At 46.9% G+C, this 18,735-nt stretch overlaps 1 protein-coding gene across 1 annotated transcript in view; it reads left to right on the top strand.

The window, feature by feature from the left end:
- Positions 1-18,735, top strand: part of Nxn (nucleoredoxin) — a 141,600-nt gene that overhangs the window by 46,780 nt on the left and 76,085 nt on the right. The window lies entirely within an intron of this gene.

The raw sequence follows: 18,735 nt of genomic DNA, 5'->3' as shown, positions 1-18,735 counted from the left end.
CACCCTGGAATCGGAGCTGCCTGTAGGGGCTGAGGGGCACAAGGTATGGTGGGAAATGCTCAGATCAGGATTAACCCAGATCTGGGTTGAAATCCTGGCTTTGGTTCCTGCTAGCCAGTTGATCTCTCTCACACTGCGCACAGCAAGCCCAGCCTTCCTGCACTGTCAGGAGGATTAAGGCAGCCAGAGGCTGGGTAGACAGCAGGGCAAAGCTGGGACAACGTCTGCGGACAGCTCCTCACTGTGAAGCAAAGAGCAGAGCAAAACCAAAAACCGAGAGAGAATGGAGCTGGATCGTAAGGCTCAGATCACATGAGTGGTTAACTGGACTCATTTCACAGCGAGAACCAACATGTTACTACAGGGCTCACCAACTCACATGCCAATGAGAGGGCCAAGTGGTCCCAGAAAGTGCATGAGGGTCGAGGTCAGCCCAAGGGCAGTCTTCCTGGCACTCACCTGCAGTTGATTGCTGCAAGAACTCGTGATGTAAAGTCCCCCCTCCCCCGTTGAAGCATTAAATCTGTTCTTGTTTTGTTTTCAGATGTGCAGCTAATATTTACATGCTGTTGTTCAGGTTAAGATTTTTCTTAGCATCGTGCAAGCCAGATGAGGCACATAGAACAGTTCACCAGTGCGCGGCCTCAGTCTCACTACATGGAAATTAAGTGTGAATTGCAAACAGACCCTAAGTATGACTCTTCGTTGCATTTACACAGCTAGTTCTAGGGCAGGGTCGAAATGATTTGCTCGTCTCCTGGTTTATGGGTGTCTGCACAGTAAGCCACACACCTGGAACCTTCTTTCCAAGGGAAAGTAAGAGTAATGTTGAGGGCAGTGGTGGGGCACACTAGTCCCAGGACTCAGCAAACAGAGGTAGGTGGGTCTCTCTGAGTTGGAGGCCAGCTTGGTCTACAGGGCAAGTTTCAGAACAGCCAAGGCTACACAGAGAAATCCTGTCTCAGAACCAAACCAAACCAAACCAAACCAAACCAAACCAAACCAAACCAAACCAAACCAAACCAAACCAAAAAGGAGTACTGTTAAACCAGCTAAGCAATGGCTAGAACAAAAGCTGTTCGGAGCACAGTGAGAAAGTTCCCTCAGTTAATAGACAGATTTTTAATCTGATGGTGTTCAAGGATGCATGCAGTTCAGCAACCACCAGCTCATCCTGCCCACTGGTCCAGAGGGGCTCGCTGGGAATCTTCATTGCCAGCTTCTTTTATGAAGTCAAATGTGTCAAGAATCCTGCATGCTTTCAAGAGGAGTAGTTAGATGTCAGTTGTAATAGAAGGATTGTTAATACACACACACACCATCACATGCACGCATGTACACACACAGATGTTCATACACATACACACATACTACACCACACCCACACATACACACACACATACACACACACGCGCTACACCACACACAGATGCTTGCACATAGACACACACACATATACATACACATACACACACATACTACACCACACTCACACATGCAGGCACACACACACACATGCACTCACATGTAGACACACACACTACACCATGGGCTCGTAAACACACATTTGTGCAGTGCTTCACTCGCAGAAGCTCCTCGTGTGTACTCTCCTCAGCCCCTCCTACGGTTCTCTCTGCATTCAGCCATTCTTCCAGGGGTTTGGCTACAGCGTACTTCTGTGGTTTTTCCTGACCTGTGCGGTTTATCCACACCTCCCCTGTTCAGTTACAAGCAGCTCAGCTCCTCAGAGAAATTAACTGTTAACACAAGCGATGGGGTTGGTGAGACTCTGGGTGATGAAGGATACATGCAGGAGTGACCACAGGGAAGGGGGCTGGGAAGGGCGGTGGGGCTGACGGGGTAGGCGGGGCTGATGCTACATTATTTTCATCGTTTTATTTTTTTGGGCTGGGACTGAGGCAGGAAACCTGTGCTGAGAGCATCATGTTGAAGTTTCGTCTTCTCTCTTTTTAAACTGCTTTCTTCATTTCCCCTTCCTTTTGTTCTCTGCCTCCAGGAGCTCCAAGCCTCGAGCCTCCACGGACATGCTGAGGGTCTGTGGGTGCAGCCTGCCACCCTCCTCAGAGCACAATTAGCCATTATTTCTTTTTTTTATTATTTTGCTTTTGCTTTGTTTTTAGACAGGGTCTCTTTATGTAGCTTTAACTGGCCTTGAACTGGACAGAAATCCACCTGTCTCTGCCTCCCAAGTGCAGGGATTAAAAGGCTGTAGTTTAAAAATTCTCTCTCTCTCTCTCTCTCTCTCTCTCTCTCTCTCTCTCTCTCTCTCTCTCTCTCTCTCTTGATGTGTGTGTTCCCATCAAGGCATGCCTGTGGAGGCCAGAGGATAGCTTGCAGGATCTCAGGGACTGAGCTCAGGCTTGGCTGCAAATGCATTTCCCACTGAGCCATCTTGCCTGCCCCTGCCCTTCTTTCTTTCACCTTCTCTTTCTGTGCCCCTTCCGGCCCCCACCCCCATCAGACATGCCTCGACCTCCTATAGTCTAGGAAATTGTTTTCTTACTGCAATGGGGAGAGTCTGGCCCAGCACAACTTTTCATTGTCCAAATACCAGGAATTTATGCGACCGTGCTGGGGTGTGTGTGTGTGTGTGTGTGTGTGTGTGTGTGTGTGTGTGTAAAATGTGCAGTCGACAGCTGTGCCTAGATTCTGCAGCTGTAACACTGTCTTGACTCTTTAAGAGCCTCCAGCATTCCTGAAGGTTCCTGACAGGTAGTCATTTGTAATTTTGCTGAGACAGGTTTGAGCTGCAGCTCTGTTGTAACTCCTAAGTAATTAAAACCTCCGTGTGGAAAACGGGCTCTTTTCAAAAGAGAAGCTGCTGCCAGTATTCAGTGTTGGGGGTCCTGGGAGGGGGGATGGGAGCAAAAATATTCAAAGAAATGATCAGTTTCAGCCAGAAAAACAGTGTTTGGGACACAGACCAGAAGGAAGAACTCTGCTGTGTTGGGTACTAGACCCAGCCTCATTCAGACTCCCTGGGGAATAAAGGCATTCATCAAATCTGCTGGAACCAGGGCAGAACTTACTGTGGGGAGCAAGGTTTAGGAAAGTGAACATGGGGCTGACTTATGGACTATGAACATACTAAAAACAAATCAGTAAAGGTGAAAGATGGCTAAGTTCTGAAGAGAAGGGGTTGAGGACACAGGGTCATCTAAATTGGGCTCGTTGGGGCTCACAGAGGCTGAAGCAGCCATCAGGGAGCCTGTATGGGTCTGCACTGGGTCCTCTGCATGTATGTTATGACTGCATAGCGTGGTGTTTGTGTGGGACTCTCTCGCCTGCTCTTGGGACTCTTTTCCTCCTACTGCGTCGCCTGGTCCAGCCTTGACGTGAGGCTCTGTGCCTGGTCCTACTGTATGTTGTCACGCTATGTTCACTTGATCCAGTTTCTGAAGGAAAACTGAGGGAGAGTGAATCTGGAGGAGGGGGAGGGAGGATTGGGACTGGAAGGAGTAGAAAGGGGGGAAATTGGGTTTGGGATGTATTGTATGAGAGAAGAATAAATTAAAAAAAAATCAGGATGCCTAAGCTACCACTCAATGATAGAATTCTTGTATAGCATGAGAGAGATGAGAGAGAGAGAGAGAGAGAGAGAGAGAGAGAGAGAGAGAGAGAGAGAGAGAGAGAGAAAGGAGAAGCAGGCCAGAGGTCTCTCTCTCTACACCTTGCTCAGAATGAATAGATTTGGGGACTTCCGAGGCTGTCTGGATGCACCCTGCTTGGGACTGTCAGGCTCCGCTTACACCTGTCAATGGACATGGTCGGGCAGGTGCAGTGTGGCCAGCTGTCAAGGGTACTGTGCAGGAAATTCCACAGGTCACTGACACCTAACTTCCATTTTTTTTTTTTTTAATTTCTGTCCTCTTCTGTCTTTCAAGAGTATGTCTGTATTGCTCAGACTTAAAACCAGGGATGATTTTTTTTTTTTTTTAGATTTATTTATTTTATGTGAGTACACTGTTGCTCTCTTAGGACACACCAGAAGACATCGGATCCCATTACAGATGGCTGTGAGCCACCATGTGGTTGTGGGATTTGAACTCAGGACCTCTGGAAGAGCAGTTTGAGCTCTTAACCACTGAGCCATCTCTCCAGCCCCCAGGGATGGTGTTTTACCATTGAAATATACCCCATCCCCTTCCCCCTTTTGGTGCCCAGATTGGCCAGAGGCAGTGTTGGGTAGAAAGCAGCAAGGGCTCATGGTCCTTACCTGAAGGCCTTGGCTGTTCCCATTTCTCGTCTTTCCGTCTCCTTTTAAAGCCCAGACTGCCACACTCACTGGCTATCCGCCCCGTGCAACTGTAGCTCCTGCCTGCATAGCTCAGGCCGTCCTTTTTGAGTGATGGAAGTTTAGCAGGTGAAATTAATTTACGCCTGAAGTGCGAATGAGCCTTGGTCTTTGAATGTTTGCGTTTTAAAATGAAATGAGGCTTGAGGGTTGCCAGGGGCCAGGGAAGCCGAGGAGTGGGGAGTTAGTGTTTAATGGGGATGGGGTTTCCGGCTGGGAAGATGAACCACTCTGGAGCAGATGGCAGTGTCGCTGAGCTGTGCAACAGCCCAATGGCAATGACGGTGAAATTCACATTGTGTCTATTTTAGCACAAAAATATTAAAAAACAGCCAGGCACGGTGGAGTGTGCCTATAATCTGGCAGGAGGGTTAGGAGTTCTAGGTCCTCCTCAGCTAATAGTGAATTTGAGGTCAGCCTGGGATACATGAGCCTCAAAAAATATATTTTTTTTGAGGAGCGAGCGAGATCACAGAATTGTGGGTAGGCAAGCACTCTTCAAACACCAGTTCCTAGCAATGCGCCCCCCCCCCCCGGCACTGAGCTGTGGAGGGGTGCAGTAGAAGCAGCAGCCAGGGCAGCCTCTCTTAGGAACTCACAGGAACTGTGCCAGCTTCCCATACCCTGACCCTTGGCAGCAGCCAGCTTCACCACCCTCAACCTCAGATCTGAGATCCCTTAACAGCTCTCTGGACTGCTAGTGCTGAGGGCCTGCCGACCGTCCTCTCAGGTCTTTTCTCTCAGCTTTCCACTCTCTTGCTCTTGTCTCTGCTTTTGCCTTCTTTCCTCATGCCTGCCCATACATACCTGAACTGTCGAGCTGTTCCTTGACTTGTGAGTGGCCACTGCTAAGTAACAGTATCTGCCTCTGTTGGGACAGCATTTGGGGGTCAGGATACTAGAGAGCTGTTCGGGAAGATGCCTGGATTTTTCTGATGCAGGCAACCCACTGGGAGGAGAGCCCCTGTGGGTAGATGGATCCTCAGAAAGAATCAAGCCACGAGTGTGCTGCCGGGCAGACTCAGCTGAGTGGGTCAGCGGAGGACAGAGCTGCTACCCTTTAGCCACTGAGCAGCTGGCCCGGCCTCTGCCTCAACGATTCCTCACCAGGAGAGGCCAGGGCCTGGAGCTCCAGGACTGGATGCTGGTTGCAAGCAGGGCTGTATACGTGTGACACTTGGGTGCAGGCACTTTTACCCACTGAACCATCTTGCCAGCCCTAGCTTCCTTCACTCCAGGGCCATGTCCAAGTGGGCCTTCCCACCTCAATTAACAATCAAGAGAATTCCTGCACAAACCTGTCTGATCCATTGATCTGGATAATTCCTCATAAAACTCTCTTCTGAGTGATTCTAAGTGTGTCAAGTCGACAGTAGTTTGACAGTAGTTAAAGCTCAGAACAGACCTGATGCTCCCAGCATAGAAAGAGTGCCTGAACCCCACCCCGCCCCCACCCCGCCCCCAGCCTAAACAGCCTGCTATGTAAGCCCAAGAAGGGATGTTTGGACCAAATAGCCTTGTGTTGCGTCCAATCATAGTTTTGCATCCAGCACCAATCACAGTAGCTTAAGGCTTGTGTTGTGGACCAATCACAGCCTCACTATGAGTCATAGTCCTCGCTCGGCCAGGGGGAAGCACTCCTCTCCAACTAAAATGGACATGGCTCATGTAGGCTTGTGATAGCCAAAGGATGGATTGGACTGTTTAGACAGTCCTGGCTGGGGCCGGGCTTTCAGGAGCCAGAACAATCAACTGCAGCGTTTTGCACAGTTGTCTCAAAGCATTGGTAGAATGTTCCAGATGGCTGGTGGCATAGGGTAGCCTGACTGAACTGATAGACTGATAAGCCTTACTCTAGATAGTTTGGGAAGGAAGGAAGAGTTTGTCAGCTGTTGTCAAATAATCCAAGGTTTTCCTTATCTAAGGAAAACGCTCATCAGGAGTGCTTTCAATATACGCTCAAGAAGCATTAACAGCTATTTTAACAGATTTTAACGATGTCTTAGCAGGGCTTAGCACCTGCCCAGGACCAGGGAGAGTCCAGTCTGGCTCACCACCATTCTCAATAGTGCTTCTCTGGAAGCCAGACCTCCAGCACATGGGCCTCTGAGAAGACATCCCACATCCAAGCGTCAACAGTGATTCTTTTTAGAAATTCAAGAACAGAGCTAAACTATACAACCAGGACATGTTTTTGTCTACTATACATGAACGCTATCCTGAATCATGAAATATGTATTCGTACCATTAGTTTCAGCAGCCTCTCTGCATATCCTTGTTTATGACTTCAGATAAGATCCGAATCCCAGTGTTGGTTGTACCCTGAAGTCTCCTGGATAGTTCCTTCAAGAGCTTCTAGTTGTGTGCTTGGAGAGAGTCTAGTGTGTATCTCTTTATGAGAGTGTAAATTCTTTGAAATAGGCTGCGTGTGTTCCTAGCTCTCCATTTCACCCCTAGGGTACCATGCAGTATCCAGAAGGCTGTAGGTTCTCAAACAGTGGATTAGAAAACATTGTTGAATGTCCCATTTTCTGATTTTCGCTCAGATACAAGGTCTCTTAAAATTGGGCAAATTCACAGTTGTTCCTTAAAATTCCCAAACTGGGGGCTAGAGAGGTTAACAGTGTACCCTACTCTTCCAGCAAACCCAAGCTGGATTCCCAGCACTTACATCCAGAAACTGACAACACCTATTACCCCAGGTCTGGTGGTCTGAAACTCTGTTCTGGTCTCCAAGTGTCTGAACTCACATGCATGCTGTAGTGTGTAGTTCCTACTACCCCACTGTAAGCTCCAGGCAGACCCGTGCTACCATCCTGCCCAGGTTCCCTCAGATCTGCAGATGAAAGACACACACACACACACACACACACACACACACACACACACACACACGCTAGCTTATTTTTGATATGTTTTAGCTCAATGGCCAGGTTCGTCTAAGCCTTTCTCAGCTATCGCGCCCTTCTCTTCTCTCCCAGCTCAGCATCTCTGAATCTGCCCTCACCTTGGGTTGCTCAGTTACCTTTGGTCCTAGCTCAGCACCCTACGTCTACCTCTCCCGCCTTCTACCCAGGCCCAGTCAGGGAAGTGGCCAATGGCCACTCCACCCAAGATCTCACATGGCTGGTGGCTCTTTCTCCCACAGAAGCATGGGAGAAATCTTTTTCTCTCCTGCCTCTGCTAGCCTGCCTGCAGGGAAACTGAAAGTCCTACTTCTTCTGCCTAGCCAGTGGCCAATAGCATCTTTATTGATCTATCAAGAACCAATTGGGGAACAGTACCTTCAGGGTTCACAATCAGAACCACCCCTGACTGCACGTATTCACACACAGATGCACACATAGACATAATTAAAAACAAACAAGAGATATAGTTTAAAAAATCTTAAAACTGGCCATCATGGTACATATCCAGGAGAGCAGAGGCAGGAGAATTTTGAGTTCCAGGTCAGTGTGGGTCATAGAGTATGGGCATATTTCACAACACTATAAATAAATAAATATGCTAAACATATACAATTACATGTCAATTACAAATAACTATATGGATAGATGTAATGGCAAATGCCTATAATCATAGCACTCCAGAGGCAGAGGTAGGAGGTCAGGGCTAACCTGGACTACATTATGTATTCTAAGACAGCAGATCTTTCTAATCTTTTGTAAGAATTGTATGGAGGCACACATTTTTAATTTCAGCACTCAGGAGGCATAGGCAGAGATGAATCTCTGTGGGTTTGAGGCTAGCCTCATCTACTTAGTGAGTTCCAGGCCAGCCAAGACAACATAGTGAGACCTAGTCTCACAAAACAAGACAGAACACATTAATTTTATTTATGTATATGGGTGTTTTGTCTGCATGGATGTATGTATAACACGCATATATCTGATACCCATGGAAACCAGAAGAGGGTGTTGAGTACTCTGGAATTGGAGGTACAGATGGCTGTGAGCTGTCACGTGGGTGCTGGGAATCAAACCCAGGTCCTCTGGAAGAGCAGCCAGTGCTTTTAACCACTGAGCCATCTCCACAGTTGTTGTCATTGTCCCCTACCCCCTGCTATTAAAACAAGCAACTGGGGCCAACAAGATGGCTCAGTCGATGTGAACGCCTGCCACTAAACTAATGGCCCAACTCTGACAGAGTAAAGGACAGAACTGACTCCTTCAAGTCCTCTTCTGACTTCCTTATTTACCATGGCATATATAGCACATGCATATGCATGTGTACATACCCATATAAGTAGAGAAACCAGTTGTCTATAGAAGTACCTCTGGACTGAAGAGATGGCTCCATGGTTAGGAGCGCTTGTTATTCTTCCAAGGGACTGGAAGCTCAGTTCCCAGCACCCATTATGAGGCGCTTGACACCGCCTGTAACTCCAGTTCTAGGGATCCAACACTAACATGTTACTTACACACACACACACAAACACAAATAAAAGGAATCTCAAAAACATGAAAGTTAAATAAATTTAGTATGTTTTCAATTTTTGAAATACTACATACTTTTTGTAGAATTTTTCTGGGCTCTAGAATAATTTAAATAGCACGATAATTATTGTTCCTTAGAAATTAGCAACTGTCCATGAAACTGCCTGATCTCAGTGCCTTTTTAAGCAGGTGATAATTTGACAATATATGGATAGTCTGTGAATTTTTGTCCTCAAGTTTTTTTCCTCCTAAGTTCATTTTCGTTCCTTTAGAACTTCTTTGAGGTGATCCACTCATCCCAAATGAACTCCTGATGGTAGGATTTTGAGAACTTTGTTAGCAGGGTTTCCAGGCATAGCCAGGTCATGAAAGAATGATTAACGTGGTAGTCACCAGGAGAAACAAAGGTGGCCTGTGGTGTAGAAACCTAATCGGGAGGAATAAAAAGTAGAGATGTGGGGCTGGAGAGATGGCTCAGTGGTTGAGAGCACTGACTGCTCTTCCAGAGGTCCCGAGTTCAATTCCCAGCAACCACATGGTGGCTCACAACCCTCTGTAATGGGATCAGATGCCCTCTTCTGGTGTGTCTGAAGACAGCTACGGTGTACTCTGATACATGAAATCTTTTAAAAAGCAACAATGTATTAAGCAAGCATATGCATTTAGGAACCTGAGAACCTTCTGGAAAGAGATGCTGACTATAGTAAGACTGTAGTAAGGCCATATGTGGAAATGGCCAGGAACTCCTGTTTTCCTCACAGCCCTGGCCTTGTCTAAAGTTTCCTTAAGGGCTGGATTGCAGCCATCACTGCTATGCCATGCCAGCCTGGCATTTGGGAGCAGGTACCATGCTGCTGGCCAGCCTCACTTAACTAAGTCACCTGGGTAATGGGGATTGGCAGTGCCCACCCTAGGGTTCTCAGGATTAGAGACGATGGTCCTGGCAACAGCCCTCACACCCACCCATGGTTATTGTCATGATCTTCATGTGCTGAGTGCTGTAGAAGCACCCATCGGGGGTGTAGATTGAACAGACTTGACAGAGGCCGTGCTTTAAGGTGTCATCACATGTGGGGAAGTCAGGGTTCTGGGAAGCCATCACTTGGAGGGTCTCTTGAGTGTGAGCAGATAGAGACAGTGGGACAGGATAGGTCCAGGAGAGTGACAGTGTGACCCACGAGCGAGATCGAGAACAATCCAGGTATTGTCTGAGTCTGGAGAGCAGATGAGCTCAGCTGTAAGTAGCAAAAGGCCAAGAGTGTCTCCAGCAGCCTCTGCATTCTAGAACAGGCAGAAGGACTGGTGTGGGAGCAGGAGGGAGGGAGAGGTTTCCTGGAGAGCCGGAGGATGGTAGAGTGGATGACGCCATGAGGTGGCATTGGCAGCCTCACAGAGAGAAGACGGCCGTGGGCCACAGCACTTAAGAACAGAAGTCCACCCACAGGGAACTGAGGAGTAATCTGGGGAGAGGAGAGGCTTCGAGAAAGCTCAGAAGAAAGCCAGAGGACCCAGGTTACGCCCGTGATTTTATCCCAGCATCGAGTTTTCTCTGCGAGCCGCATTCAGGGACCCTTTAGCTGCCATCTCCACTGGAGTTCCTCCTGATGGAATGTAACAAAAGAAAATAACCTTAATCAAGACCAGACGTCTGGCCCGGGCTTTGGCATCTGTGTTTGTGGCATGAAAGACCAGGTCCAGCACAACCCCGCTTTCATTCTCTGATTACAAAACAAGAAAGGGCTCTGGTGTTTGAGGAGAGGTGAGAGTGTTTTCTAGTGACTTGCTTGGTTGGCTTTGGCTCATCTTCTGTAACTATTTGCTGATTTAGACACAAAACTTTGTTTCTTAAAAAATGATAATAAATATTTCGCCTATGCTATAAAAGAATTCCTTTATGTGCCAGGCCCTTTCCGTGAAGCAAGAGCTCCATAAACGTCTTATTATTCCTGAGGGGTTGACTCCAGCATGTCAGCAACATGCTGCTCCGCTAGCGTGTTCCTCCCTTTTTCTGGGATGTGAGTTCCACCCTGAGACTTAGCTCAGCCATCATGTTCTCATCTTAGCTCAGTTCATCATGTTTAGAGCCAGCCTGGGCTAAAACAAAAAAATAAAATAAAATAAAATAATATTTAAGAAAAGGAACACAAGTCCCTCCTTCCTGTAACACCAGCAACATTTTCTTACAGAGGTGGGACCTGAGGGTTTTTTTTCTCTCCAGGACACTGAACAGAGGAGGAAAATCCTTGTGAAGCAGATGAGATAGTGAGGTGGGTTGGTGCCAAGTTCCTGATGGCCTGCAGCCATCAGCACTTACGCTCGGAGAGGTTGGAGAGGGAAGACGGAGCTGGAGTAAGATGGCAGCATGATCACAGAGTAGGGGCAGGCTCCCGAGGGCGGGGAAGAGCCGGGCCAGTTGCCACAAATGCCACCTGTGGCTTGACTTCAGTTTCAGGAATTCAGAGATTCGGAGCCACAGACATGGAGTACCCCATCCCCACATTCACTCACACACAGACCAGCCATCCCGTTGGAGGCAAGGCCTGTTTGATTTGTTACTCCGGCACGTATCACAGAACACACTGGAGTGTCTAATAAATGTGATTAATGGTCAAAGATAAAGACCACTAAAAAGATCCGCCTTCAGCTTGGTTTGAAAACTTCGAAAGCAGAGCTTAGAGTGGCGAGCGGCCTTGACGCCTGTTGGCTGCTCTAATTTATGAGCATCTTTCTGCAGCGGTCCCGGGCAGCGGAAACTGGGGGGTCTTTGGGCACTTACAGTAGCTAAGGTAGCTGGGGCACAGCTTCGCGTTCACCGGGGGACTGCCCGCCCACACCCTGACGTCTCTCAGTTGTATTAGACCTGTACGGGCACAGTCGTAGAACAGGGCTGAGACCTTAACCAAGGGCCTTGCGCATGCTAAGTGAACTACATTCCTAGCCTTCCTTAGCTTTAAAGTTTTGGCTGTTTGTTTCATTGTCTGCTTTTTTTTTTTTCCAGCTCAGAAAATCTGAAATTTAATACATTGGTTTTTACTTAAAACAAGAGAGTTAACCTTTAATCATTTCCAAAAGCCCTCTGCAAGGGAAGGCTGCGTCCTAAGTAATTTCATTTTCAGCGGGGTAAGTAGAAAAGGCTAAAACACATCCCGAGCCACGGGAACCTCAGAGCTTATCACTCCTTGCGGTTTCTCCTGTTTGATACCGTGCTTTCTGGAAGATGCAATTTTCTGCTTCCATTTCTGTTGTCGACATGCCAGGGTTTCCAGCAGAGTGGGCCTCGAGTTTAGCCCGAGGTTACTTTTCTTTGGAAGCAATTCAAATAAAATCATCATTCTGCTTTCCCCTTTCATTTGACATTTGACTAAAACAATGCTTTGGCAGCTAGACAGGGGCTCTTAAGAGCCTCAGTATTTCTTCTCCCAATCTTTGCCTTTCAAGAAGTGCTTTTTAAAAATGTGGTTTAAAATCGAGCATAGAAATAAAAACACAGAACTGATTGCTTGGAGACCAAAAACTCCAAGGGAACAAGGAAAAAAAGAAGTTGGGGGCCGGGGATGGGATGGGCGTTATGGGGAGCCTGGAAGTCAGCTCCGGCCTGTGAGTGGTCACCCACTTGTGTTTCATGTCCGTGTCTTGGACTCCCCCACCCCGCATAGCTTATTGCCACGTCTAGTTTCCAGCCCCTGGAGTGCCTGTGTTATCTAGCCGGGATACAATTTCATGTTTCCTCAGGAGGCACTGTCAATTAACCATATCCTGGGATTGATCTCTTTGATTTTATGTTATAGTAGTACTGTAATAAAGTCCAGATAGGTGGCAGACACTTAGGAAAATTTCCTTAAGTAAGTAAGTAAAATTGGGAGTCAGGGAGATGACTCAGTGGGTAAAATGGTTGCTGCTCCACATGAGGACTTGAGTTTGATTCCCAGTACCTGTGGGAAACCCATGTGTGCCTCCAATCCCAGTGCTGGGGAAAGGGAGACAGAGGGATCCCGGAGGCTTGCTGGCAAGCTGGTCTAACCAAATCGTGAAGGCCATGTTCAGTGAGAGATTCTGCCTCAAAAATAAGATGAAGGGGCCCATCAAGCTAGCTCAATGGAAGGCCAGGCATGGTGGCATATCCCTTTAATCCCAGCACTCACGAGGCTGAGACAGATCTCTGTGAGTTCAAGGCCAGCTAGGACTATGTAGTGAGACCCTGTCCAAAACAGGAGGGGTTTGGGGGAGAAGATGGCTCAATGGTTAAAGGTACTTTCCATTGATCCTGACGACTTGAGTTTGATCCCAAGTCCTACAAGGTGATTCCTGTGTGCACACGCCCTGTCTCTTCCTGTGTGGCTTACTGATGAGTCCGTCTCTCTATGAGACTAGAGCCCACCTTTTTAACTACACTGGCAGGCCAGGGTCCCCCACTCTGTGTCTACTACTTCACACTAGGATTTCAGCTAAGCACTGCCTTACCCTGCAGGGCTCTGGCCCAGCTGGAGCAGCCAACGAGCTGCAGCTCTGCAAGTGGGAGCCAGAGACAGGCTGCTGGGCCTCTTCTGCGGCTGGCCACTGCTGCTGCACTGGAGTCGGTGGCAGGCGGGCAGCATGATGCAGCCGGCGGCTAGGAGCCAAGGTGGGGCCACCGAGCAGAAAGGCTGCGGCAGGCTCGAGCGGCTTCCAGAGACAAAAGCTTTGGGAGAGAGTACGTTCAGACGATCTTTGGAGAAATACCTGGTGCATCTTATTCCTTGTCGATAGGGTCTTATAAACATTTGGGGGTGGGTTGGGGTCTAAAGGCAGATGCTTCGTATCGGCTTGGTGTGAGCTGTGAGCTTGGGATGCCTCATCTGCATGTGGAAGGGCTTCAGGTATTGTCCTTACATGACTGATTGTCACAGTCCTGTCCATGGGGTGTCGTGGTCATGTGTTCCAGGACAGAAACCTGGTTGAGAGTAGACTCAAACACAATTATGAGATTCTCCAGGGTTCCTAAATCTGCTCGACCTCCCAGGTTTTCAGTCTGGTGGCACCAGACCACACCAGACCTTACATGGGTTCTGGGGATCTAAGCCCAAGTCGTCATGCGTCTTCCTAGTTCATCATCATCATTTGCGTGGAAGTAATATCTGCTCTTCTACTGAAGGAAAAGATGCCAGGCCAGAAGAGATCTGTCCTCATGGCATGCCGACACCATAGGGATTAGAGTGCACTCCTCATTCTATTCTTTCCTTTAGTTTCATGCTGAGCCATGGTATCTCTGGAACACTGACCAAATCTTTCTTAACCAGTTGCACCAGTACAACCTCTGGAGGCAGGACCAGGGCCAAAAGCTTTATCTGTGGTCACTTCTGTTTTGAACCAGCTAAGGATCAAGGCCTTGAGGCAAAGAGGGTACTAGAAGTCAGAAAGTGGATAAGTGTATGGACATCCAAAATGCAATAAGGAAACCTTGCTGTTCCAAAGGTCTGCAGATATTGGGTTTTGTTTGCTTGTTTTCCTTCTTATTTTTAATAGATAAGGTCTTGTATAGTCCAGACCACAAACTTCAAATTCCCTATTTAGTTTAGGATGGTCTTGAACTTCTGATCCTCCTGCCTCTACCTCCATGATTGCAGGTGTATTCTACCGTATCCAGTTTTGTGTAGTACTGGGAGATTGACCCCAAGGCTTCATGCATGCTAGGCAAGCACTCTGCCAATGAGAGCTATATCACAGCCTTTAGATACCCTATTGATGACTGGCTTTGCTGGGTCCTGGCAGTGGTTTGACTAATAACTGTTTTCTCTTCCAGGTTTTACAAAACTAGGGGAAGGGTTTTTGGCGATTCTAAATTTTCTGTTCAACCACATCTTCCTGAAAAGAAATTAGTGGGAGCAGTTGGTGTATTATATATGTAGACTTCACATTCCTGGATTCAAACCGATGTCAGGCCAAACATATGCAAGGATTTACTGAAGGGCCTGGTAGCCTATGTCTGTGATCCCAGAACTTAGGAGGCCGAGGCAGGAGGATTGATGCCGGTCTACTGCCAGCCTGGCTACTTAGTAAGTTCTAGACCTAGGTCCCTGTCTAGGAAAACAAGCAAAAACAAAAACAACCAAAAAAACAAGACAGAACAAGCCCAAAAAGATATTTGGGCTGGGCATGGTAGCACATACCTTACTTCTAGCCCTCAGGGGAAGAGGCAGATGGGGCTCTGTGAGTTCTAGGACAGCCAGGGCAATGGGGAGAAACCCTGTCTCAAGAAACAAAGCAAAAGCTATTTGGAGAGGAATTCCATCTGCACAGCACATACAGGCTTTTTCCTTATCAGTATTTGTTCAACAATAAAACCACGTACATAGCATTTGATATTGCATTAAGTATTATAGACAACCCAGGGATAATTAAAGTGTTTGGGGGTGGGGAGGGTGGGTGATGTGAATGGCGTGTGAAGGCACCATGCCATTTTACGTGAAGCACTTGAGCGTCTGAAGCGTTGTGTATTCTTACAGGCGTCTTGGAACAGTCCTCTGTGGATACTGAAAAATACCTGTTTGTGTTTGCGTTCAGGAGATTCATGTAGATTGTTCTGGTGACCATAAACGAGATAACTGCAACATAAAACTTCCATGTGGTTGAGAATGCAAAAAACAAACAAGCAAGCGGACAAACAAAAAACAACCCAGATCAAATGACAAACTGAGGGCTGGGAAAGATACTTCTAATATACGTGACAGAGATTAGGGCCATTTGGGTTTTTATTGTTGTTTTTCTTTCCCTTCAGGCATTGAAGGCTTTTAAAGTCAATTTGAGCAAAGAATTTGAACAGACAAAGAAATATAAACATATTTATAAAAGATACCTGGTTCCACTTAGAATGAAAGAAGTGTAACTAATGAAATACAATATGTGACTATTGGATGGGCAAAAGGAGCACTTGATGACATCCAGTGTTGGCGAGAGTGTGCAGAGACGGGCACACACAAGCAGAGGGCAGATGGAGAAGGAATTTAAAGTATATGTAATCTGAACTACTAGTCCAATTTCTAGGGATTTATCCAACACATCTTACAAATATAAACAAAAGTGTCTACAGCAATGTTCATAGACGTGGAACGTTCAAAAGTGTTTACTGAAGCCACGTTTGCAGCTGCAACAAAATGTGAAACACACATGTCTGTTAGTAAAGGATTTGTTAGTGGGTCAGGGATGGACCACCATGCTAAAGCACTTGCCCCCGATGCAGAAGGCCCTGGGTTGGATTGCCACAGCCAGAGAAGAAAAAGAAGTCTGTTTACAGTGTGGCCGTACAACGGAGTCCTGTTTGCTCATTATAAGATGTGTCTCTCAGCCTTAGATGCACACGGTGTTGCCTGACCTTTTTTTTTTTAAGTTAATTTCATTTGTTTGGGTGTTTTGTCCTCGAGTGTATGGATAGCGAACACCTCCCTGATGCCTGAGGAGCTGAGAAGAGGGTGTTGGACCCTCTGGAGCTGGAGCTGGAGCTGCAGATGCTTGTGAACTGCCATAGTTGTGCTGGAATTCGAACCAGGGTATCTCTGTGAGAGCAGCCACCGCTCCAAACCACCACCTCTCCAATCCTGGACCTGTGACCTGTAAATATTTTTCTTTGTCAGCTAATAAGTTTAAAAGGGTGAAGAGAATGATTTATGTAGTGTGTGTGTGTGTGTGTGTGTGTGTGTGTGTGTGTGTGTGTGTGTGTGTAGGAGCAGCTATATAAGAGGTCCGTGAGGGGTTGCTTCTGAGTGTTAGACTAAGATCTGGGGAGAGAAAACAATTTTGCATGAAAATGTTTACCATGTGCATGCATGCTTTGTGTTTATAATTGGAAAAAAAAGTGAAAGTGTAGTTCAACACTAAAAAAGAAAAACGACGGCCAGACAGTGGTGGTGTTAGCCTTTAATTCCATCACCTTGGAGGCAGAGGCAGGAGGATCTTTTGAGTTTAAGGCCAACCTGGTCTACAGAACGAGTTCCAGGACAGCCAGGGCTACACAGAGAAACCCTGCCTCAAAAAAACGAAAAACAAACAGAAAAAAAAGTAAGTTTAAAGTGCCACTGGGGAGACAGAAACATAATGTTCATCAAAAAATGCCTTGAACAGTCACAAAGCTATACATATCAAATGCAGTTATAAAATTGAACACACATGTACTGTGGGAACTTAGAGTCCTTTGAGAGTATGCAGAATGGAGTTAACTGGCAAAACATAACTTTTAAAAAGTTTTTAAAGTTGAAAAAGATAAACAAGAGTGAGAAGGGCTCTTTCTTAAGGCCCAGAACCTCCCAGAACTTGGAAACTGGCCTCTCCAGGGCTTCTGAGGGGCTGGAGGGAGTTCTGAGCTAAGCTGCACTGTGTGAGGCAGCAGGAAAGCCCCGCCTACATTGCCCACTGAACACCAATCAGAAGGGCTCAGGTGTTAAACACTCCCAGTCCTGTTTCCACTTGAAGAAGCCATTCTGAGTTTGCAAGTGACCAAAGATGGAGTAATCAAGGCCAGGTATGATTGAGCTGACCGGCGCAGGCAATCGTACTGCCAGAAGAATCTGGAAATAATACTGACCACGTTGTTGGCATCCGTTCATAGAAGTAATAATGCTGTATGTATGTAGAAAGTATTTTTTGAAAAAAAAAATCAATTCTGAGTGTTTGTAGCAACTGAATACTTAACTTGGAACCAATGGTAAATTCTTTTAAAGAAGCAAAGGCAGCACCAGGCTCCGGGCCTTGGAGACACCCCCACGGCATTGGAAGACTTTGTATCGTCCCTCTGCGTCACTTACAAAGATTAGCCATGGAGTCAGGGGTTGTTTGATTTAAAAGGTGTGACGGTTTTTCCCGGGCAGCCTCATACTGAGTCTATAGAAATGAAAACCGGTGGCTTCTGTAATGGGATCTGATGCCTCTTCTCCGGGTGTCTGAGGACAGCTGCATCCCCAGTGAGTGGCTAAAAATAAACATTTAAAAAAAAAAAAAAAATTTTCCCCATGTCAAGTAACCTGCCGGTACGGTGGGAATGTTTCGCAGGCATTCTTGTGCAGTATCTCTGGGTGTAGATGTAGCTATTAAATGGGGCATCGCTTGGATATCTCCTAAGACAGATGTCATTTGCTGTGAGCTGCTTTATGGTAACTCTCTTCATATGCAGAGCCCAGGGGAGTTCAAGATCCGAATCCTTTGGAGCACAGACTATCAGACCTTTGTGTTTCATCTCTGCAGAACCACAGCAGGAGCAGAACAGAGTGCAGTCAGTGTCATGGCGGTGGCGGGGCGGTGGGGGGGGTATCTTTATTATTTCTCTCATCAGTGCAGGGCTGTCTGAATCTTCTTTAGAGACTGTTCTCAAAGGTACACAATGATGGGCTGGAGAGATGGCTCAGGGGTTAAGAACTCTGACTGCTCTTCCAGAGGTCCTGAGTTCAATTCCCAGCAACCACATGGTGGCTCACGACCATCTGTAGTGGGATCCGATGCCCTCTCCTGGTGTGTCAAGGACAGCTGCAGTGTACTCCTATAAATAAAATAAATAGATATTTTTTAAAAAGGCACACAATAACTCCATCTCTTTGGTATCTCTAGAAAAAGAACACAATGTCTTCTTTGGTACTGAATAGTGGTACATTCCAGAAATCTAGTAGGATCAGGAGAGATTGTGTTTGAGAGCAGTTTTATTGTTATTTTCTGGGTGTTTTGTTCAAGACACGGTCTCGTGGTGCAGTTCTGGCTGGGCTGGAGCTTCCTATGTAGACCAGGTTGGCCATGAACAGAGATCCACCTGTCTCTGCCTCCCAAGTACTGGGGGTAGAAGGTGTGTGCTGCAGCCTAGCCTGGGAACCTGCTCTAGAGCGCTCAGGCTTTGGCCATGTTTTCAGGATCCTCCTGTCTCTGCTCCTAGGGCACTAGGATTACAGGGAAGGAACATTTGCAATATTAGATTTTATCACGCGGTATGATACTAAAACAGAAGGACAAAAATCCAAGATATTTTAAATC

This window comes from Rattus rattus, chromosome 9 (genome assembly GCF_011064425.1).
Source record: "Rattus rattus isolate New Zealand chromosome 9, Rrattus_CSIRO_v1, whole genome shotgun sequence".
NCBI classification, from domain to species: domain Eukaryota; kingdom Metazoa; phylum Chordata; class Mammalia; order Rodentia; family Muridae; genus Rattus; species Rattus rattus.
Note: the sequence above shows the minus strand (reverse complement) of the source record. Positions and strands in the feature narration are given on the sequence as shown.